This window comes from Lissotriton helveticus, chromosome 3_1 (assembly GCF_964261635.1).
Source record: "Lissotriton helveticus chromosome 3_1, aLisHel1.1, whole genome shotgun sequence".
NCBI classification, from domain to species: domain Eukaryota; kingdom Metazoa; phylum Chordata; class Amphibia; order Caudata; family Salamandridae; genus Lissotriton; species Lissotriton helveticus.
In genome coordinates this window covers 155,772,460-155,796,461 of record NC_136061.1, presented here as the reverse complement: position 1 = coordinate 155,796,461, position 24,002 = coordinate 155,772,460, and the positions used below count along the sequence as shown (strand labels likewise).

The 24,002-nt window shown below is 45.4% G+C and overlaps 1 protein-coding gene across 4 annotated transcripts in view; it reads left to right on the top strand.

The window, feature by feature from the left end:
- The window catches only part of GTF2IRD1 (GTF2I repeat domain containing 1), a 1,361,292-nt gene that overhangs the window by 500,533 nt on the left and 836,757 nt on the right, over positions 1 to 24,002 (top strand). For all 4 annotated transcript variants that reach the window (XM_078679432.1, XM_078679431.1, XM_078679429.1 and 1 more), the window contains one exon: positions 19,867 to 19,972. The gene's annotated coding sequence lies outside the window, so the exon portion shown is untranslated. The remainder of the gene's footprint in view (positions 1 to 19,866; positions 19,973 to 24,002) is intronic.

Genomic DNA, 24,002 nt, shown 5'->3' with positions numbered 1-24,002 from the left:
TGACACCCTGTTGCACCCCTCAATTGTGTATGTCTGCAACATGGCACTGAAGCAATTTGTATAAAATTGCTTTTTGTTTTTTTTTCTTTATTTACCACCAACTTGTAGTTGGTGGTAAATAACGAATTCCAAAAAGGGGGAAGCACTCATTTGAGTGCTTCCTACATTGCTAATTCGGTAAATTACCGATTCGGTATTTTAAGGAATCGGTAATTTACCGATTCCTTAAAATACAGAATCGGTAAATTACCGAATTAGCAATTTGGGCACCTACATCTCAGTAGCCTAATTCCGGTCGGTAACGGCCGAAATTCGGTCATTTCGGCCGTTACCAACTGGAATTAGGCTTCCTACATCTGGCCCAAAGAGTGTAAGAACTTGCCCTCTCTCCCCCATTCCCACTATATCCCTCATATATTAGTCGCCAAGGAGTTTGGGCCCCCGCACATGGGGGTGCCTCTAATTGCATCAGTCCTAATGATTGTAAAAAAGAGACACATGAAGCGTCCTGCTGTACAAAGCTGGGAGAGAGCTGGCAGGATGTCTAATGATGAGCTCAAAACAGCTTCTGGGACAGCAGACAGTTTTAAATTTGCCGACTCGATTTATCTCCATATGAGTTGCGATGTCCGGCAAAGAAAAGCCCTCCAAGTCACCTGGGTCTAAACTACATGTATCCCTATCCCTATATAATTACTCGCCTTCCGACCGTGGCGGAAATGCTATAACATGGCTGGCGGTGTCTATGAGACACCGCCAGCCATATTATGATGGAGTAGAATGTATGCTTTTCCACGGCGGCTTTCCCGCCGTGGAAAAGCATACGGACCTTCACTTCAGGGGCCCGTAGCGGGCCCCCTGGGTGAAGGGGGTGGGCGGGTGCACATGGGGGGTACCTATGGTACCCCCCAGCATTTGCGTGAACAAAGCAGCAGGCACCGCACGGTGCCTGCCGCTTTGTGCACGCAAATGCGGTGCATGCATTTTTAACATTGCGGCGGGTGCAGCTTTAAGCTGCACCCGCCGCAATGTTAAAAATACAGGATGTGACCGCCAGGGTGGCGGTCACATCCTAATTTGCACGGAGGGACCGCCGCTGCCCCTGCGGACGGTCCCTCCTACTCTATGGTGGCGGACGGACTCAGGTTCGTCCGCCATCATAATCGGCCCCTTAGTGCCAGCTTCATTTGTCTATGTACCAGCCTTACTAGCCTCTGCACCCATTTCCATGTCTTCCACTGGTTACACAGAAAGGCATTGGTCAATGATCTGAATTTGGGAAGTAGGTTGCACTAACTGATGTGTAACAAAGAGGTGCTGACACGGGTCTGAGCCCTGAGAGGACTGTAACTATAACCAGTTCTTCTTCTTTAACTGCATCGTTATGCAACCCTTTTCCTTATTTTTAGGTCTCGCCTGTCGATGCGCATGCGCATCGAGCTTGCGAGACTATGGGGGCTTATCCACTCTTAAACCAACTTGCAAGGAATCGTGGCGATTCCTTGCAGTGCACGAGAAATTTAAGCTCAATGCGCATGCGCATGGAGCTTAAAAGCGCGTGCACATGCCCCCAGCCGCCTGCCTTGCCTACTCTCTCTCTCACAGCCTCCCCCAGCTCCGCCCCCTCACTTCTTGATTGCACGGCCGCTAGGCCGTGCCTCCCCTACTCTCCTCCTCCTACTCTCCTCCCCTCGCCGTCTGTTCCCGCACTCCTCCCACACCCCCGCTCCGCCCCCTCGCCTGCCTGCCATGTCGCGTCGCATTTCTCCTCCCTCCTCCCCACAGCAATGCCCTCCGTTTTGACTCGCTGCCTCCTCCTTGTTGTATCTGTTTTGTAACGCTCGTAATCCTAAATCCTTATACTTTGCAACCAGTTCTCATGTAGATCGCCGTGCCTCCCCTACTCTCTTCCTCCTACTCTCCTCCCCTCACCGTCTGTTCCCGCACTCCTCCCACACCCCCGCTCCGCCCCCTCCCCTGCCTGCCATGTCGCGTCGCATTTCTCCTCCCTCCTCCCCACAGCAATGCCCTCCGTTTTGACTCGCTTCACTTTCCGGCCCACTGCTTGGTTCTGTTTGGAAATGTGTTTGTATCTTTTGTGCATGTGTTGTCTGGTTGCTACTGTGTAAGTATTGAATGTTATGTTATTCCTTTCGATGTAGTGAATATTAATATATTGCTTCATTTAAATAACAAACCTCCTTGAGGAAGGCTACGCATTATTTAATAATTCGCGCTGCATTAGATATTGCGTGCGCTTGAGTAGTCCGCCTTCCATGCGTGAAGAGCTCCGACACTCCCTCGGGGAGCGCGCGGCATTGACACCGGTAGTACTACAGGGCATTCAGGTGCGAGCCCAGCCAATGGCGAACATGTCCTCACAGGTCCTCGCGCGCGTGCCGGGGCTGGCCTGCTCCCTCGCGGGCGCTTCAGCAATGAACAGCCGGCCTTGTGGAACTGTAGACATTAGTTCTTTTAGACAGATGCCATCCTTACGTTTTTTTCCTTTTAACCAGACGCAGTGGCGCTTCTCGGGGTCCGCGTGGATGCTCGTGGACTAGAAACGTGTCCATGTGCGTTAAGGATGCGTGCTTGTGTAGTACTCTAAACGTTATCAGAAAATAGACTGATCGATGTCTGCAACATCAGCAGACACTCACAGTGGTACCTGCAGTAGTACAATACAGCACATTTGCATTTATGCAATCAAAATGGTGCCGTCTTTAATTTTTTATGACCTAGCCCGTATATCCTCACAAATGGAATTTTGAAGTATTTGTTTTAAAACCGCATTTTCAACGTTTCCATTTGCTATGGTGAGGTTTAACAAGCTGGCTTCTTGCGATGGATTTTACTCGGCATAGCTAAGTAAGCAGGGCTTGTTGTCATGACAACAAATGCATCATATGACTTTCAGGCTACAGGGAATGACAGACCAGCTTAAAGAGACAGGTAGCAATGCTTACACTCTATCACCCTCTCACCCTCACCCTCACACCCCCTAACCCTCACCCTCACCCTCACCACCATGCTTTTTTTTTTTGTAATTCTTTAGCATTGGCTACAGGAAACAAAAATGCTAAAGATTTACAAAAAAAAACCATAAACAATTCTAAAAGCACTAACTCTAATGCTGCGAGACCTATTGCATTTCCAATGCTTGTTTACCATTCTGCCCTTTTGACCCTTTGAGAACATTGCTAGTACGGTGGGGGGGTTGGTTTTCAAAAGGGACAGGTGGGCTTGACGCTTCTTTCGCCGGATGATTTTTAACAGTTTGGGGGGCTACAGAACCGACCACGTCCGAGGATGCAACCAAGCAGCCAGAACGCAGGCTCCTAGAAGGCATCTATGGGTAAATGTCCACAGACGCCCACTTTCACTACTAGACCACAGATGCCACTGACGATACCACTGACGACCTCTACTTTCTACCTAATAAGGGTTCTGAGGCGCTTTCCTTCTTCAAATTCTTCAAAATCCCACAGCGAAATTCAACTTGATTCAGGACAAGGACTTTCCAGAGTGCAGAGGAGGCATGGAGCTCACAGGGAGGACCAGGGTCAAGGCTGACCAGAGATGCGTACTGAGAGCAATCCAACATACTTAGGTTCAAACTGCACCAACCTAATGCTGGCCATTTCCGCATCACCTGTGAGGGGCTGCGACCTAGGCCTTCCCAACACACAAAGCACGTGTCAATGACCAAATGACAAAAGGCTTCCTCGTAATTACTTGGAGCTTGCTTCTCCCACTCTACCTTCTGTCAATCAGAGTCCTTTGCCTATGAGGCAAGGGAGTTGTAGCCCCCTCGTTAATTTCTCCACCTCGTGCTCCGGAGGGTTAAATCCTGGCTTCGGCTGCTTGTTGAACTGGGAAACCTAGCAAGGCTTCCTACTTGTGGTTGGCCAGCCAACCTATTTCAGCTTTCCCCTGTATTCCACGCCTCCGCTCCCTGCAACTTACTGCGGTTGAGGGTGTAGATGTGGGTGTGGCTCCAACTCCTGCTTCCTCGCGGCTTCACCTATTTCCAATACGGGCCTTTAAAAATGTACTTTAACCTAAGACACATTTTGGAGGACAAGGAGGCAGTATGGGTGAGCAGGCATGGGCGTGGGCATGGGCTGCTTTTCCGCTCTTCCCCACTCCTCTCCTGCAATAGGCCACCACAAGCAGTGTCCCAGTCCAACCCCTCCACGAGCTGCATGAAAGTAGCTTCGGGGCCCGGAACCCAGTGCAGGGTACACGCAATGTCCGTGTAGCTTGGGGGCTCAAAGACTCTGGGACTCAACACAGGGTACAGCACAGGCACCGAGGCATGGCACGGGACACAGCCGACTGCTCACTCCCTTCGCTCTCTCCATCTCCGTTCTGCTCCTCCGCTGAGTCTGGCGTCTGAACTATACGTTGAGACGTGCAGGTTACACAAGGATTAAGATACTATAAACATTAACCCGCCGAACTCTCCCATATCAAATTATTCAAATACATGTTTGCCCGCAGCTTCCGCAGGTAGCTGGGGGTCGTCACTTGGGTGTTTAAACCTTTTTTCCACTGATTTTCCTTGGCATGTCTCAGTCCAAAGTTTGTGAAGAGTGACACGCACACGAAAGTGGAATCTAGTACTCTATGGCGGGCGGACAGGAGAAAGGTGAAAGCAGATGGGACGACGAGGCTTGTCCCAAAAAAGAAGTGCTTCTTGTCAGGTGTGGGGTTTGGCATGGGCTTATAATCACTCCCTATGATGTTGAAGTTAGACATGTAGTCACTGAAAATACTGCTTGGCCATCCATGCATTGATGACACCTGTCTATATCAAAGCTTAATAGGTTATTGTTGTTGTTAAACTCAGAACATACCTGGATGTCCTATAAATCTAATTGTCTGCAGTGTATTTAAAGCTCAACACAACAGTAATTGAGTTTGGCCTCAGTAGTGGAGGAACACTCAAGACCTTTAGCCAAAAGTGCCTCAGCAGTATGAATGTGATGGGTTTGCATCCATTCTCATACCCTCCACTAAATCTCTGGACTTTCTCATTGACTATTCTGTGTCTTTTCAAGACCCATATTAAGAACCAACATTTGTAAAGCGAATAGGTCTGTCTTTGGCTGCCAGCATTTTGACTTTGTCCATGCCTATTTTGCAACGCTTTTTTGTAAAACTTATTTTTTGGAGAGCTGCTAGACCCTCATCAACTTAAAAAAACAATGTCAGAAAGCATTAATATTTTTTGACTTCTCAAAACACACTCTTTTGTAGTAGGCTCTGGGACTGAAGCTAACTACTTTGTATGTTGACATGCTGTTTGTGGAAGAACATAATACCAACACTCACCGTTAAGTAAGTCAGTGTCTGAAGTGGGCTTATCTGTTGTCCTTTGAGATTCAGCAACATACTAGTGGGCTGGTTGAAATCTCCCATAAGTAAACTGTTTATATAAGGGATAAATTACCCTCTGGCATACATTATAAGGATATTGCAATTCACCAAGGAGTTCCATAATCATATGGAGGGACGTTGGGGTAATTTATCCTGTATAATATATGATCACACCATCAAACATCGGTGCTTAGCTCTTTCATGTAAAAGAGTGAGGATGTTTCCAAATGTGAAAAATACAAATAAAACCTTTAGTGCAAAAGTAAACACATCAAAACCTGTTAGTTATTTGTTGCAGATATTTGAAACCGCTCAATACAAAGGCAGTTTAAAATTTAAAAAAAATAAAAAAAGCTGTACAAGCTTGGAATGTATTGAACATGCCGAAAGATTCTAGTTTTTCTCTTAACTATAAAAGGAGTGCAAACATAAACATGTTGTTTCTGCGTGCCATTCTAAGGTAAAAAAACAGAGCAGAATAAAGAAAAGCAACTTCCTCTTCATTGCTTTAAAGAGCTGCTTCTGTTATGCTCCATAACCTGACCTTCCTTTCACCTCGCATGCTGTCTCTGGCAGCAGTCACGATGATGTCAGAACTCGACTGTAATAACTTATAATATTCAGTTCTGGCGTCTTTTCTTTATAATCGGTAACTGGGTGCCTCACAAGTTGATGATTATAAAGAATTTAGAGACTAGCGTTTACGCAGGGATCACAGGATCCCATGTATTATACTTTTAGTAAAATTAAAAGGTCTGGCTAAAGCCAGACTTGAAAAAATAGAATGGCCCCTGCTTATGTTACCGTGAAAAGCCAGGCCTTTTTCTCTTCTATGAACAGCCATACACAATCCAGGACATTGCATTATCATATATTAACAGTGGCTTCGCTACAGCCATCCTTAACATGGAGACTTCACTAATCATTAATCACAGAATGTTCATGTCGAAGCTCAATCCTCCTACTTTAAAAAACAAATGGCGCTAGTTCAGGCTCTCATTCAAAGTCTGTACTGTGATTTAAAAAGCAAAGCATCCCGCCTGAGTGAACCTGACTATCTTGTCTCTTTATTCACTGTGTGGTGTCCGCACTGCCAAGAGTGCCTCCATGGCCAGGCTGGAAATGCAATACACTCAAAAGAGAACACGCCCAGGTAGTCTTTCTCTGCAGATGAACAGTCTCCTCTTGCACTGCAGAATTGCTCTTTTATTGGTGCAAAACTGAGCACTTGACCATCTCCCTGCCATACTCGACTATATCCCAGCCTCTCTCCTACCTTATGACACTATCAGCCAGATTCATCATTGAAAAATGGGCTCGCAAAGGGCCAGATTCTGAGAATCTGGCCCTTTGCGAGCGCAATTTTTGCATTTGGGATTCATCATCCCAAATGCAAAAATCGCTAATTGCAAAATCGCATATTTACGAGGAATTGAATTTAAGGAATCTCTATTAGAGATTCCTTAAATGCAATTCATTAACCATTTATTATTTGCGAAATCGCTATTTCTGGCCGCTATTTACCGCGAAGTCTGACTTCGTGGTAAATAGCGAAAACGTAGAAAAATGCACTTTAGTGCATTTTTCTAAGTGGTATATGTTACACACACACATGTCCTTTGGACATGTGTGTGCGCAACATCAGGCTAAATTTACATTTCAGGGGTGCTACAGGGTGTCCTTTGGACGCCCCTGGCACCCTTGAAATCGCATCCTTATTTGCGATTAGCAAATTGCTAATCGCAAATAAGGAATGACTCCCCATTCATTCCTATGGGCCTGGTTAGGAATGAATTGGGAGTCATTCCTTATTTGCGATTAGCAATTTGCTAATCGCAAATAAGGAATCTGTAGAAATCGCAATTAAAATTGCGATTTCTACATGAATCCCGTTTTGCAAGTCCTTAATAGCGATTCCTTAATAATCGCTATTAAGGACTCGCAAAACGGGACATTGATGAATCTAGGTGTATGGTGTGTCTGATACCCTGTATATTTCTACTCACATGCTTCCATCTGTTCAAATTGTTATTGCACCATCATGTTGCTATATCCTCACTTGTTAGCCATGCATCCTATTGCCTTGTACAGCTTGCTGTGTGTGCTTTGGCTGTGAACACTTAAAATGCACCCAGCAACATATACAAAATACAAAAGAATCTGTTCACCTATTGTTTTCACGATCTATTCATGAAACTTTACAGTGTTTACGTGGCCAAAGAGTTCCAGCAGTGTATACTAAAGTAGGTTTGTAGATTGGAACCATCATAGAACTGCAGCAGGAAGCTATTATTCCCCACGGCTGTGATATTTTAGTGCATTTATCTTGGAGCTCTTTTCCATGGGGAAGTAACCCAGTAAATGAAATTAGCAAACTGGTCCAATGCAGTTTGAGAGCCTCTGGTGGGGGAGGGGTGCATGATTCATTCAGAAAGCGCACCATTAAGATGAGTCGAGGCTCCATTGAGCCGCAAGTGATACAAATTTGTAGGGCGTGTGGTGGTAAGCATCCTAGGTATTCAACGCGAAAATGCATGAAGAGGCCTAAAGGCTTACATGGCCCCATGTATATATTTCATTCAAAACTGACACAGATGTGTAGACGAGCTGTCAGACCTAGGATTAGATGCATGGAGGCTTAACATATCAGTTTATGTTTATGACATGACAGTGAAAATATATGTGGCCCCATAGCACGTTATTTAGAGCAATTCTACTGCGCATCCATTCACACATATATCACTACAGCGCAGAGGTCAAATTCAAGTTTATGACCACGATACACCTTTTACTGCCTCACATATTTGATGTAACGATTACACAGGAAAACAACTCTCCAAATATGCACGAGGTTTCCTTAATGTGATTTTATTTTGCTGAACAAATGGAACCCCTTGCATCTTGTTTTGGTCAAGTACCTTTCATTAAACAAAAAGGACACATGAGAAAATGGCACGACGTAAACTGTACCTGCAGATGTGCTAAGTGGATTATGCTATTTATTAGCATTGGTGAGGCCGAGGAGGAGTATCGTGACCCCCTCAAGGCTTCATCCCTAGCGATTCATGATCCTTCTCCACACTCAACAATAGTAATAGCGAATTACACTTTGCATATTGTATTGCATAGTATTGTAATTAATTGCATTTATATAGCACTTACTACCCCTGACGAGGTGTTGAAGTGCTTTATGCCGGGCAGCACACTTCTCTGGAACCTAAGGTTAGTGGTTAATCCACTGGTTATGAGGATTAATCTTGTGCTGTCCAGGAAACCATTCCATGCATTTAATGCAATTTCTTTGTGTAGGTTTAATTAATAGGACGTAGTTGGGTTCATTAGGGAATGTGAGTTCATGCAGATGGGTGATGAGATTAATACTTGAACTAGAGGAGATTATGTATTGTTAGGTTGCAGGAACATGACTTTAAAAAAGGAGAGGAGATCTTTGAAAGGAGTTGTGAGCAGCTTGCAGAAATACAATAAGAAAGATGAAGGCAAACATGCATGTGATTTAGAATAGGCTGTGCTCTAAGAGAGGAGGCATGCAGATGATGGTAAGTAAGGAGTAGATCAGACAAAAATGAAAGGAGAGGCAACAGTTAACATCGCAGCGACTATCCGTCAGAACGGCCCCAACAGTACTGAAGACCTTAACACGAACTACAAATATGCTTTCACAGCATTCCAACCACTTACTAAGGAACATGCCTTGAAATTATTTTTGGAATGCAAATCAGGCTCTCCTCTGGATCCTGCCCCAGCCCTAATCTTGAATGAAATTTCCCCCTTAATCATTAACCCCTTACTCGAAATCTGGAACTCCTCCTTAACTACTAGTGTTGTCCCCTCTGCCTGGAAACACGCACTGCTAATCCCAATTCAAAAAAAAGCAGGCATAGACCCTTACTGTTTAAGCAACTACCGTCCGATCTCACTTCTGCCCAAACCCGCCAAAGTACTCGAGAAGGCTGTTCAAATACAACTTTCGAGTTACCTTGAATCAAACTCCTTGTTTCACGACACCCAATCAGGCTTCAGACCGGACCATAGTACCGAGTCAGCGCTACTTGAAGTATCCGAGTCAATCCGTGAATGCACGGATAGGGGAGAGGAGGCCATGTTGGTCCTCCTCGACCTATCCGCTGCATTCAATACCATCTCGCATGACAAACTACTGACTCGCCTGCAAGAGATAGGTATCGGCGGGCCTCCCCTCTTATGGGTAAAATCATTTCTCACTAACAGAACCCAACAAGTGATGCTGGGATCCTTTCTCTCTGCCAAAAAAACATTGATTTGGGGAGTTCCACAGGGCTCCTCCCTTAGCCCGCTCCTCTTCAATGTCGACCTCAAGCCGCTGGCAAAGGTTGTCGAATCCTGTGGCGTCAAAGTTACCTTCTACGCCGACGACACCCAACTGGTGTTCTCCTTCAAAAACCACACTGAAAAATCTTTCGACAACTTTCGCCATTGCATGCTGAAGATCGCCTCATGGATGTCTGAGAACAACCTAAAGCTCAATACCGACAAGACTGAGGTTTTATTTTTTAATCAGAAATCACCCTTACCTCCTAATATCTGGTGGCCGACCGAACTCAACCCGCCCCCAGCACCAGTCCAAGACGCCCGAAACCTAGGCTTTCAATTCAACACCTCTCTCTCCTGTAAAACCCAAATCAGCAAAGTTACCTCTGCCTGCTTCGGGAAGCTACAAATCATCCCCTACTTACCACTAGACTCTCGAAAAACAGTAGTCCATGCCCTGATTACTTCCCATCTAGACTACGCTAATAGCTTGTATGTAGGTGCTCCTTCCTACCTCATTAACCAACTACAGAGAGTCCAGAACACAGCAGCCAGGCTGATTTATAACATCCCTTATCGCCACTCCATTTCACCCCACTTAATCAAACTCCACTGGCTCCCAGTAAGACTGCGGATCCAATTCAAAGCCTTAACTTTGGCTTTCAGAGCCCTTAATGACCGAGGCCCTACATATCTACGGCGCAGAATGAAGTTTTCACAGGAACCACGTAATCTCAGATCCAACCATCTCCGCCTCATGATATGCCCCCGTTTTCGTCTTGCTCGCACGGGAGGAAGGGCCCTTGCAGTTGTCACCTCCAAACTCTGGAATCAGCTGCCCACAGAGTTAAGATTCCTAACATCAGAACCCCTGTTCCGAAGAAAACTAAAGACCTGGTTCTTTTCCCAGATCTAAACCCTCCTCACTCGTCACTTTCCCCCGACCCTCCTGAGATAATGTCTTCAGTGCCGGGACACCTCCGTCGGAGGTAGCTGCGCGCTCTACAAAATACTAAATAAATAAATAAATAAACAGTTGGAAGCTTTAAACTGACGCCAAATTTTCATGCAGGTTTTTAGAAATATAAAAGTCAGCTAAACTTTCTGTCCTTTTAATATTAAAATATATTTTCTCTCTTTTTGTTATATCACGTTTCAAGTTTATTTTATTTATGTTTTGGAACTCTTAACAGAGGTCCACATAAGATCATCCAACATTGATACTTAAAGCATTATCAACAATTTACAAAAAACAAATCTAATATAAGTCCAAGAAACTTTAAAAAAAGTTAAAAATGATACAACAAAACCTCTCATTTGGCGGATTATAGATAGCATCGAGAAAGGCAGAAGCAGAAAAGATATTTAGTCTTAGACAAATAGGTCTCAACCATTTGAGGTGGTGTTGTATTAAGGCCGGACAAACAAATAACACATGTTTAACATCTTGTTTGAATTTGTTGCAAAAATTACACATCACTGATGAGCCATACTATTTTGATAACAAATTATTTAAAGAGAGTAGGTCCTGCCTCAAGAGGAACAGAAAACGACGCACCCCATGGGGGAGATTCCAGGACACATAAGGTTGAAAAATCCTAATTTGGTAATGATTAGTAGCTGGTAACGGACCCCTTTTAGCAGTAAGGGCCTCTTTATCTAAATCAAAGCTTAGATTCCATGAGGCCACTTTTAGAGTCAGTTTTAACTGATAAGTAGATAAAGAGAAAAGTATCAATTCATCTAATTTCAAAAGTTTAACTGCTAATCTAAAATTCTTTACGATAGTGGAATGCTCTTTTAGGGGTCCGAGAAGTTCTTTTTGAATCAGATATCTTAAGGTACCAGGTTCACCATTCGCCAAGCTGGAAACCCACCGTACTACCCCAGCAAGGCCCTGGACCCAAGCACTTCGTATACCAAATTCCAGCCTAAAAGCTGCTATATTACACACGGTATTAACCATACACAATTTCCGTAGAACTTTCGCCTCTGTGGTGTCCAGAAAACCCCATCTCCCCACTTCGAGTAATTCTATGCCATATAGTAAGGTGGATGGGACTTTAGCTCTAAAAACCTCCAATAAGTAGGCAAAATGCCTCTGGCCAGTAGATCTATAGAGGGTATTTAGTCCCCTCTCATGAGACATTGCCTTCCGAATATTGTTAGCTATATGGGCCTTATCACTTAGTGTACTAGAAACTATTTTCCCCAGAAAAGTGTAGGATTGGACAACTTCCAATCCCAGGCCCCCTATATTCCAGAAAAAATTCCCATATTTTCGCTTTTTCCTTCCTACGATGCACATGACTTTACTCTTGGATACATTTATCCGTAAATGGTGTGATTCTGCAAATCCATGGAGCGCTTGCAACCGATTATTCAAACCAGTGGGGGTCAAATCCAAGATTAGTATATCAGCTGCATATAACAGACATACTATCGGTTTGCCCCCCATGGTCGGGGCAATACCGTCACTGAGCGTAAGAGTTTGTGGAAGGTCAGATAGATATAACGAAAACAATAGTGGGGCCAGCAGGCAACCTTGTTTTAACCCGTTGGCAGACGGGATAGCTTGAGAGAGGCCTCTTTCCCCTCCCACGAGCACTCTGCACCATGTATCGGAGTGAAGTTCCCGGACCAGGTTTAAGAGCTCGGGGGCATTCCTAGATCCGCTAGCTTTCTCCACAGCAAAGGGTGATCCACCTTATCAAAAGCTGTGGAGAAATCTATGAATGCTGCATATATTCTGCCTCCCCGGAGCTTGATGTATTTCTCCGATAAAACTTGTAAAGCGTCAAGTTATCCAAGGTGCCATGCTTTTTTCGGAACCCCGTCTGCTCAAGAGGCAAGATGTTATTCTCGGCTACCCAATCATTAATTAATTGCAGGAGACATTTAGAAAAAACTTTGCCGACGGCATCGAGGAGGGCAATCTGTCGATAATTTTGGGGTACATTTCTGTCTCCCTTCTTATACAGGGGAACCAGTATGCTGCCCTTCCAGGAGGGAGGGATTACGGTATTCAGAAAACATAATTTAAACACTGGAAAAAGAATCTTACTCCAGATGACACAATTCTGTTTTAGTACAGAAATGGGGAGTTCGTCCGGGCCCATTGCTCCGGACGAACGCATACCCTTGATGGCTAGTTCGATAATTTTTTCAGAGGGTGGAACAAGGCTAGAATTGTTCTCTTTTTTCCTATTGAGGACAACTACCCTTCCATTTCCAGCATACAAGTTCGTGATGTATTCTACCCATTTCTGTTCTTCAATCGGGACAGGTAAGGATCTGGATCTAAGACCACAACTTTCCCCGATCAGAGACCAGAATAGTCTAGGTTGGCCGTTAAAGACAGCCTCCCGCAGTTTAATCCATACCGAATCCTCGCTTTCCTTTTTTAGCTTAATTTTTAGCCTTGTCCTCCTTCTTTTTAATAGTGCCAGTCTATGATGTCTTAAAGGGCAGTGCCTCAGATATTGTTCTCTTATAAGTTTATTTATTTCTACGTTAAGTAATTTCTGAGAAATAGGAAGTTTTTTAATGTGGTCTTTCTTTGATGGGTTTTTTGCGACCAATAACACCTTATTCAGGAATTTAGAGAAACAAATTAATTCGGAACCCTTCCAATTGATCACGTCATTTACTGCAATATCTAAAAGGCTCTTGATGCCCTTGATTGCTTTAGAATTCGAAAAACATCTTCCACTATGGACTCCAAAATTAACCAAATTACCATCCAAGGACCAGTGATCCGTAAAAGGAGGATTTAAATCTAATGAGATGGTTATTATTTTATGGTCACTGAGAGGAGTATAAGTAACCGTGAGGTCCTTGAAAAGGACAAAAGTTGGCATATCTACCACCACATAATCTAAAATAGATTCGCCAGTGATGGACTTGTGCGTAAAATTTGCAGGAGTATCAGAGGGAAGCCTACCATTCACTATAATTCCATCTATTTCATAGAGCTCTTCAAGAAATATTTTCCCTCTCTTTGTTGTTTTAATATTCCCGGGAAAAAGAGTTTGAGGTATCTGTAGGGACTTCTCTTTATGTTCGTTACGAAAGATTTCCAAACTAGAGTTGGATACTTTACAATTAAAATCACCTAATATCATTATATGGGGAGAGGCATCCTTTACCAAAAGTGTTTTAATATAAGTGAAAACCCTAAATAGAATTTCATTATAGGAGACATCAGGTGGAATATAGACATTTATTAGAATAATAGGATTATTTTTAGAATTAGCAGAACTAAATAGCGTAACCACTTGAATCAGGTTACTGGGGTCTAAAAAATGGGAAAAATTCCATTGTATCTTGGACGACAAAAGACATGCTATTCCCCCTCTAGCATGGCCTCTCCTAGAAGGGCTTGCTCTGCCCTCCAAAACAAAATAGTCCCTTCCTGTAGGAAAATTCTCTATACACCAAGTTTCTTGAAGGCATATAACACTGAATTCTAAAGAAAGTAAAAATAGTAATTTTTCGGGGCTATTTCGTATTCCTGCAGCGTTCCACGATATAATCCTGAAGTCATTGTTAAGGATACGGTTGTGATTGGAATTTTTGGGAGGACTTACTAGCTAAAATTTCATGCAACCAGTTCCATTGAAGCCCAACCTCTGCAGGAGCGCTCTGGGAGTGGGAGCGAGGGGGGTATGAATATTCCACCTGCCGCCCATTTTTTGCTATACTAATTTTTAAATCTTCAAAGTCAGGGGGGATAACCCCATTTCCAACTACAGCTTGAGAGAACCAAGGTTCGCCCATTAATCTATTAGATTGGGGTTTTACCAGATACAGCATAACATCAATCCCTCTGCGCTGGAAACTTTCAGTTTTTTGGAGAATAAGGTTCACAACTAACTTAGAATAGAATCTTACTCTGGTTAAGGACCCAGCGTCAGTGTTCAAAATTTTTACTAAATCTATATCGTTAGTCTGCAACAATTTCAAACCATCCGTCTCGTGAAGACATTGAAGGAGCGTAGATCTATTTAAAATAAAATCCGAGTCAAATAGCGGAAGAAAGTCTAAAATAAAAGTATCAATGTTTTCCTCCTCAATTATCTTGGTTGGCCTTATTAATTCTATTTCCCCTCCTGCAAAAGCGGGGAATGGCCTCGCTAAGGGATTGAGGCTAGCTGGCACTTGATGGACAGATTTTATAAACTCCACAGGAGGAGCTATATTAGCAGATCCCCCAGGAGTTGGACCAGAAAAGCCTAATATAGGCTGAATAGAAATGGAGGGAAAAGGGATTTGAGGGGATTTATGGGGAGAAGCGGGAACAATGCCCATAACAGAAAGATCCGGTGTCTCATGCAACGATTTATCCGCCCGAGTTTCCTCAGTGGAGTTATTAACTGTAATATTGAGGTTGTTTTCAAAATTAATTTTCCTCCTCTTTTTTGCAAATCTACGCAGCTGTTTCCTCCTTTTTCCTCCATTCTTTTTTAAATGCGCTATCTTTCCCTTATTAGATAACACCGAAGCCTCCTCTATTCCAGCTTTAATAGGGGGACAAAAAATGGGAAATAACTCTTGGGGTGTTCCTTTTCCCGGGACACAAATAGATTCAATTTCCAAAGCACCCTCCACCACACAATTATTCCTAGGAACATCTGCCTGATTTATTGGAGAAATCCTCCAAACTGATAATACTTTTTCCATATCTAAAGTTGGAGTATTCTCCATCAAATCGGATTGGACTGGTGCAATAGTTACAATTTCTTCCGATATAGGTTGAGCAATTACGGATGGGCTAGTATCCTTCCCCCCCTTTCTCTCTAATAAAACTCTTTAATATTTGTGTCACAGTTTCCAAAACGCAGTCGGAACCACCAACAAACTTTTCCAACAGGGACAGAATAGAAGCAAGCAAACGTTCAAGACAAACCAATGTTTCTGAAACTGGATTATCATGTCTAACAGGCCCATTTGAGTCATTATTTGTTGTATTGAATTGTGGACTAAAGGAAATATTTAGCTGGGGCATGGAAAGGAGAGAATTATTGGAGGGAGTACTATTGTGAAGTTGGAGCCCAGATGGAACGGATACCACTGGGGTTTTCCTTGGATCTAATGACACATCAATTACATCCTCTATATATCTTTTGCATAAGTCCAAATCTATATCAAGACAAAGGGGATCGATATTTTGTACCAACCCAGAAGCATTCTCTAAAGGAGTTTGGGAATCACCGGAGTTAAACATTTTATTATGCACTATGACATCAGTAGTGTTTATACATGGGGCAGGTCATCTATGAGAGGTGGAAAGGCCAAATTTATTTAAAGGGTCGACAATTTGCAGACATGGCGTCGAAATTTTTAATAAAACTGGAGGATTTCCCAACTCCTCTTTCGGGGGGTCCATACATTCCACCCTCTTGGGTACAAGAATAGAGAAAGATGGAATAGTATCCCTATTCTCTACATATTGTACCGCCTCGTCTCCGACCTGTGAACCATCCTTTAGCGGGGGTATCCCAGTAAGAATTTTATCTTTACCCCTTTCCCATAAGCTAAATAGTTGAGATTTTCCCTTTACTAGAGAAGCCTGGCCGTCCTTATTTCGTAAAGGGTTAGATTTAGTTTTTGAGCAAGACCTACCTACCAAGAGTCTCCCAGAACTCAATTTTTTGGCAGTCATGACTTAATGAGGTCGGGCCGCTTTAACCACGATAATGCTAGCACAAAAGAATACAATACAATTTAATTAAAAAAGAACAATAAAAAATGATGCAGGGGTCCGCACCGCACCAGCCTTTTCAGCCTCTGAGGGCCCGCCCTTTGCCCGGGCCTAGCCCCGGGCTGAGTCCCGCGCGCGTCCTGCGTGCGCGTTCTGGGAGATGTTTAAATAGTAATAGTGAAAGGTGGTTTCGGGAAGAGGACCAGCTGCGGCTTGTCAGCGCTGCTGTGGCTGCTGGTCCTCGCAGTCCCGAGTTGGTTCAGGGGCTCAGTGTCCAAGCAGAGGTGCCTCCTCCCTCACTGACCACAAGGGAACGGCTCCCGCGCAGCGGGGGCCGTGAGAGGTCGATGTTGTCCTCAGCAAGATAAGGTTTTCTGCGGAGATGTCCGTGAGGAACTGCAGCTACTCCAAGCAAATTGCAACAGAAACCGGAGGATGTAAAATCCCACTCCGATTTATCCAGGCGAAGGGCGGGCTCGGGAAGAGGACCAGCTGCGGCTTGTCAGTGCCGCTGTGGCTGCTGGTCCTCGCAGTCCCGAGTTGGTTCAGGGGCTCAGTGTCCAAGCAGAGGTGCCTCCTCCCTCACTGACCACAAGGCGAACGGCTCCCGCGCAGCGGGGGCCGTGAGACGTCGATGTTGTCCTCAGCAAGATAAGGTTTTCTGCGGAGATGCCCGTGAGGAACTGCAGCTACTCCAAGCAAATTGCAACAGAAACCGGAGGATGTAAAATCCCACTCCGATTTATCCAGGCAAAGGGCGGGCTCGGGAAGAGGACCAGCTGCGGCTTGTCAGCGCCGCTGTGGCTGCTGATCCTCGCAGTCCTGAGTTGGTTCAGGGGCTCAGTGTCGAAGCAGAGGTGCCTCCTCCCTCACTGACTGCAAGGCGAACGGCACCCGCGCAGCTGGGGCCGTGAGAGGTCGATGTTGTCCTCAGCAAGATAAGGTTTTCTGCGGAGATGTCCGTGAGGAACTGCAGCTACTCCAAGCAAATTGCAACAGAAAACCCCTCTTTTTGTTATATGTTTTTTTCCAGTGTTTTGTTGCTATTGGTCTTTGAAGTATTGTTGTCTTGTTTGTGGGTTTCTTATATATGTAAGGATGTCTGCTGAATGAATGTGCTGTGAGGTGTATGGGTGACATATCTGAGTATCAGGGCGGGGGGGCTCTATGGTACCTAAATGTATGGTATACTTTTTCTCCTTTAGAAAGTTTTGTATTGTGATATGTGTATATATGTGTATATTTATATGGCAACAATTATAATAAACAATTTATTTTTGATAAAAAAGTTTTAGATGATGACATTGATTATTGTCTTTATGTCCGAGTATCTTTATTGCTGAAAATATAGATATATACACTATCACTCCGAGATGACTTGGCAAGCATCTTTGCAAATACGGTGAGATATTCTACCAACTGAATCCCTCAAGCAGTCTTCTTTTGTTTTTTTGCCAAAGCATTTGTTCCCCTGTTGTTCCTGCATGCTTATTTGATTACTCAGGGGCCCTCCTTTATGTTTGATTTATTGCCTGCAACAGCAGGCAGGACAAAGCTATTTGAGAAAATAGTGCTCGGAGGCTGTAGTCAGGGCTTTAAGTGGGATGAAAAAACTGGGGGGTCTCTCAAAGGGGCGTGGCCAATGTAATTAAGGGCATGGCTTAAAACATATGAGCTAAAAATCTGTGGTAAGCATAGTGTGCCGCCCGACTTGTATTTTGCTGTTTCTGTCATTGCATCCAGAGATGGGGGGCGATGACTGTGCTGGCTTTGTTGAAGACGTGGTGTGGGCATGGATCAGACGGGGATCCTGAGTGGACGGAGTTCATGATCTTGACTGGGTCATCGTCGCTGACGTTGGACCAGGAGATCAGACGGCTGGTACGGGTGGTGGTCGTGGAGGTGGGGGACTCGGTGGTAGGTGGGGGAGTCGAGGCGTTGAAGCTGTCGTGGATGTTGGTGATCTTGCGGTGGAAGAAGGAAGCCAACGAGTCGCACAGGTCCTGCGATGGGGGAATGTCGTTGGTGTTGGAGCTGGGGTTGGAGAGTTCCTTCACGATGCTAAAGAGCTCTTTGCTGCTGTGTGCGTTGTTATCCAGGCAGTCCTTGAAAGCGGTCCTCTTGGCGTTTCTGATGAGTTGATGGTGTCTGCGTGTAGCTGTCTGGTGACTGTTCTTGGAGCCAGTTCTTCTCCAGTTATGGCATGTGCGCTTGGAGGCCTGGAGGTCTTTGGTGAACCAGGTAGCTTTCTTGCTGGTGCGACTGTTGGAGGGGGTCTTGAGTGGAGCGAGGGTGTTGGCGCAGTCGTCGATCCACTGTCTGAGGTTGAGGGCGGCGGTGTCTGGGTCGGTGGGGTCGGCGGGTGGGCTCTGGACGAGGGTGGTGGTCAGCTGGTCTTTGGTGACTTTGCCCCAGCAGCGGCATGGCATCTGTTGGTTGCGGTGGTGCGTGGTGGGTTTCCTGAAAGTGAAATGGACACATCGATGGTCAGTCCAATGGGGTTCGGTGGTGTGGTTGAAGGAGACTTGGGGACTTGCAGAGAAGATGGGGTCAAGCGTGTGACCGGCGGCCTGGGTGGGAGTTGTCACGAGCTGTCAGAGGTTGGCGAGGTTGGCGATCAGGGTGGTGGAGTTGGCATCGTTTTTGTTCTCGTGGTGGAAGTTCAGGTCCCCGAGGAGGATGTAGTCCGTGGAGGCGAGGGCTTGGGTGCTGACGAAGTCGGCGATGGAGTCGCTGAACTGTGGTCAGGGTCCGGGGGGTCTGTAGAGAAGGGTTCCTCCGAGGGTGGTGTTGAGGTCAGTGTGGATCTGGAAGTGCATGTGTTCGGCGATGTTGAGGACACATATTTTTTTTTAGAAGGGCGAATATAAACTCTTGCACACTTTTTTTCTGCAAATTTGTCTGCTGCAGAGCTTTTTCAAAGGTGACAACTGTCGCAAGTTAGTGAAGTTGCAAAGTGTGTCACTGTCACAAAATATCTCAAGCAGAAGTATAATTTGACACACCACTAGTTCTAATCTAGATGAATGCTTACGGTCAAAACATTGTGTGATTCTGGACACGCTGGTGCCCCGGTTACCCTGAGCAGAAGGTTGAAAATGAAAACCTTCATAAAAAATAGACTTGAAATGCAAATGAATAACAACATGACGTGTATTTATTACAGCACAGCCCTAACTGCGTTACGATTTATGTAGCCTAATGTGGTATGCAGAATAGTACCATAATACATGATCGAAGTGTTATCTAACGTACATATCTTCACTTAAATATTGTTTTAAAAAATACATACTTCATTGAAGTTGACAATAGAAAGTCTACACCCAGTGGGGCACTATTTATGTTAACTGTATTTAAGACGTGGTATTTATGTCAGACGACATATGATAACCTTCGGAAGTACCATAAATAAATGGTTTTTTTTAAACGTGTTACTTTAACACCTTTCATACTTAGCTTGGTTGATTTTGCAGGTATTTGCTCCCGCCAAGAAAAACTTCTTCTAAGGTAGCTAGAGAATGAAAATGTAGCACTCATAAGAAGATCGTAAACCTGAATCTGGCCTTCTCTTCCAAAAAGGTAGGTCACAAGATAACCAGCTATAATTGAATATTGAGCTTGCATATAAAATGTGTTCAGTCTTAGAGCAAGGCAGGCCTGCCAGCTCATACGGAACTGCTGTGTGACATGGTTTCATGCCTCAGCGCATTTGCACGTGGTGTAGAGCCTAGGTGCAATCATAATTTATTTTTATTTATTTATTTATTTATTTGATGCGATTTTGTATAGCGCGAACTTTACCCGAAGGTGTCAGAGCGCTTTACATAAGAACCAGTTGCAGAACATAAGGACTAAGGATTACATGCGTTACATAAAAGATACAAACAGAAAAAAATTACAAATGTACAAGATGTAAAGTCACACAAAGAAGAGACTGGTGATTTATCTCTATATACATAGGGAAGGGCTACAGATGGATATACTCTAAGAGTCACATAGGAACGGTAGAGAGTACAAAGGTCTACTGCATATACTAGTGATTAGAGTTATCTCTATATACATAGGGAGGGATACGGATGGCTATACTCTAAGAGTCACATAGGAATGGTAGAGAGTACAAAGGTCTACTGCATATACTAGTGATTAGAGTTATCTCTATATACTTAGGGAAGGGATACGGATGGATATACTCTAAGAGTCACATAGGAATGGTAGAGAGTACAAAGGTCTACTGCATATACTAGTGATTAGAGTTATCTCTATATACATAGGGAAGGGATACGGATGGATATACTCTAAGAGTCACATAGGAATGGTAGAGAGTACAAAGGTCTACTGCATATACTAGTGATTAGAGTTATCTCTATATACTTAGGGAAGGGATACGGATGGATATACTCTAAGAGTCACATAGGAATGGTAGAGAGTACAAAGGTCTACTGCATATACTAGTGATTAGAGTTATCTCTATATACATAGGGAAGGGATACGGATGGATACACTCTAAGAGTCACATAGGAATGGTAGAGAGTACAAAGGTCTACTGCATATACTAGTGATTAGAGTTATCTCTATATACATAGGGAAGGGATACGGATGGATATACTCTAAGAGTCACATATGGTAGAGAGTACAAAGGTCTACTGCATATACTAGTGATTAGAGTTATCTCTATATACATAGGGAAGGGATACGGATGGATATACTCTAAGAGTCACATAGGAATGGTAGAGAGTACAAAGGTCTACTGCATATACTAGTGATTAGAGTTATCTCTATATACATAGGGAAGGGATACGGATGGATATACTCTAAGAGTCACAGTGAATGAAACTTGAAGCTACCAAAGAATAAACAGGCAGAAATCCGAACCACTAAACGGAATGACACAAAATTTGATCGAAAGATCTTGGTCCAGTAAGAATGCTTTTTGTAATTTGGTGTAAAACTGTTCAGTAGTTTTGGAGTTATTGAAGTAAAAAAGTGGTGTATATCTAGAGACGCGGATCCTGGCAGGTTGTGATTGCCTGGGTGATTGGCTGAGTGCAACCTGAGAAGAAAGTGGCGGCCACCATTTTGGGCATCCGGTCACCGTTTCTTGGGGAAAAAAATCAAATGTGAAAGTCATAGAAAGGGTCAGGGTAGAGGTACTTTGAACCCATGGGATTAAATGAGGTGTGTGTGTGTGTGTTTTGAATTTTTTTGGAAAGCTTGAGACGGGTGAGACTGCTAGAGCTGTGTCTGGGTTACAGCGAAAAAGGGCTTGCAAGTATCACGTTGAAAATGGTCAGTAGTTCCACAATACCTAGGGCTCTGTAACATCTAAAACTCTTGTAAGGGTTCTAGGCAGTATGCTCTGCACACAAACAACAATGTGGAAAGTGATAATTGTAGGAGAGTAGGGTTTGCTTCCTATGGTCACCCCCACTTTTTGCTGTGGTTTTCTGGTTTTTCGACTTTAGTGTGGCTGTGGGCCTGCTAATCAGACCCACGCCCAGCTGTTCTCTCTCTAAATTGATACCATGTACTTTAGGTACATACCAGATTGGGTATTGGGTCACCTTTGGTTGGAACACTGCGGACTCGGCGACGCAGAGCTCTTTACTTTTGCAGAGCACTTGAGAATTAAGAGCCCGGGATTGGACAAGCGGACTTGCATGAACTCCCGTGACCAGTGAGCAGCGCAGTGAGCAGTAGCAGCCAGCAGCCTGAGCGGGGTGCTAGAGAGGCTCTGAGACTCTGAGGTGAGGCAGCGAGGAGCCGAAGGAACGGCAAGGAAGACAAGCCTCCACCCTGAAGCTCGAGCCCCCGTGCTTGAGCCCGAGTCCCGAGCCCTGAGTGCTGAGCCCTGTGCCTGAGCAGAAACCGCGGCACCTCGGAGCGGCAAGAGGAGCTGAGGGCGGCAACGAGCGGTGAGCGCGGGCGGGTGTGTTTGATTGTGGTTCCCTGCCGTGGCCGCAGCCCCTGCTCTGCCCTGCCCTAACCTACGGCACCCGGTGCGCGGTGTTTGATCTCCGTGATGCCTTAGAGTGGCTGGGGATGCGGTAAGCGGTGAGCGCAGGCAGGAGAGTCGCAGGAGAGCAGCTCGTGGTTCCCTGCCCGCGGCCGCAGTCCCCCTTTGCCCCACTTCACGGCACCACCGCAACGGACCTGGCCGAGGAGCAGAAAAGCCGGGGAGAGCGTGCTTCTGCACTTTTCTGCTCTTTTCGCTCTCGCTCTTTAGGTTTTGCCTAGCAAAATGCGTACGAAGTACGCATGCGCTAGCAAAATCTTATGTCTTACAGTGGTGAACAGGGACTCGCCCCCTGCTCCCATTGACTAGCTCCATAAATGGAGGCTAGCCATTGGGAGACGGCTCTGTCCGTCAATCCCGGACCAGATTCGGGGGCGTTCCCGAGAATTTTTCCCTTTTGGCGACGTCACGCTACGGTGGGCGGGGTTTTTTTTTTTCCTTCTCAAGCCGTGTTTTGTTTACTCTCGTCCTGCCTTTTGCAGGAGTGGGCTGCGCGATTTATGTTGCCGAGCAGGTAAGTGTGTACCCGTTCCCGCCCCCCCCCTCCCGCTGTCTAACTTGTTCGTGTTTCCGTTAACCCGCCCCCCTCCGCCGTTCCCGCCGGCCCCCCCTCTCGCCTTGTTAACTTTGTTAGTGTTTCCGTTAACCCACCCCCCTCCCCCGTTCCCGCCGGCCCCTCCCCAGGAGTGCTGTATCATTGACTTGCTAATTATTTTAATGAGATTGCATACTATTCTTAGCAAGACTCTAGTGTCTTTCACTGTGCAGCACTGCTGCGCCTCCTCTGAGACAGAGTACCTGCATTTCTGTTTCTCATGTAAACGCGCGCGCACCGTCTGATGTTTTTTGCTATGGGAGGGGCAGGTGAAAGGAAGTACGGAATGTGAACCTGCATTTTTGCCCACATGACAGCAGCAAGCAAATGTTTAATCCCAAACACAGGGAAGAGGACCCAGGCGCGAAATAGCTGGGTTCGTTCGGTGTACCCTTGGCAAGTCCAAACCGGTCGAAAAGTCAGTGCCTCGCACCATCCGCCCGCCCCTCCGCCCTCTTAGCAACAAGTAACAGAATCAACACCTCGCAGCCAGAAGGTGCAGCTGCCGGCGGGTGCCTGTGAGAGGCAGACACAGGGGAGGAAGAAGAACAAGAGGGCAGGAGCGCGCGTGGGAGGGGACCCGTGAGTGGGGACCCGTGAGTGTGCTGCACCCCCGGGGAGGGACCTCTCAGACTACAACACAGAACCCCGGCCGGCGCCCCGATGGGGAGGAAGTGAGTCCGTCAGAGATGGGGCACGGGGGCAGCTCGCTGGGTGCTGCACCGGGTCCCCGCGGAGCTCGGTGGGGGGCTTGAAGTACTCTTTTGGAAGTACAAGTGACTTGTGAAGGTACATTTAGCTGTACGCCTACTGCCACCCTGATGGGCTTCGAATTTGTAGTTTCCCGGGCATACACAGAGCTCCACAGTCGGCGCGTTAACCCACCCTACACTTCTACTGGAACCTTTGACCTCGTCGGCTCGCACAGAGCTCTGCAGCCGGCGCATTAACCTACCGAGATTGGAACAGATGGTCCGCGGAGTACACATGCTAGAACTACA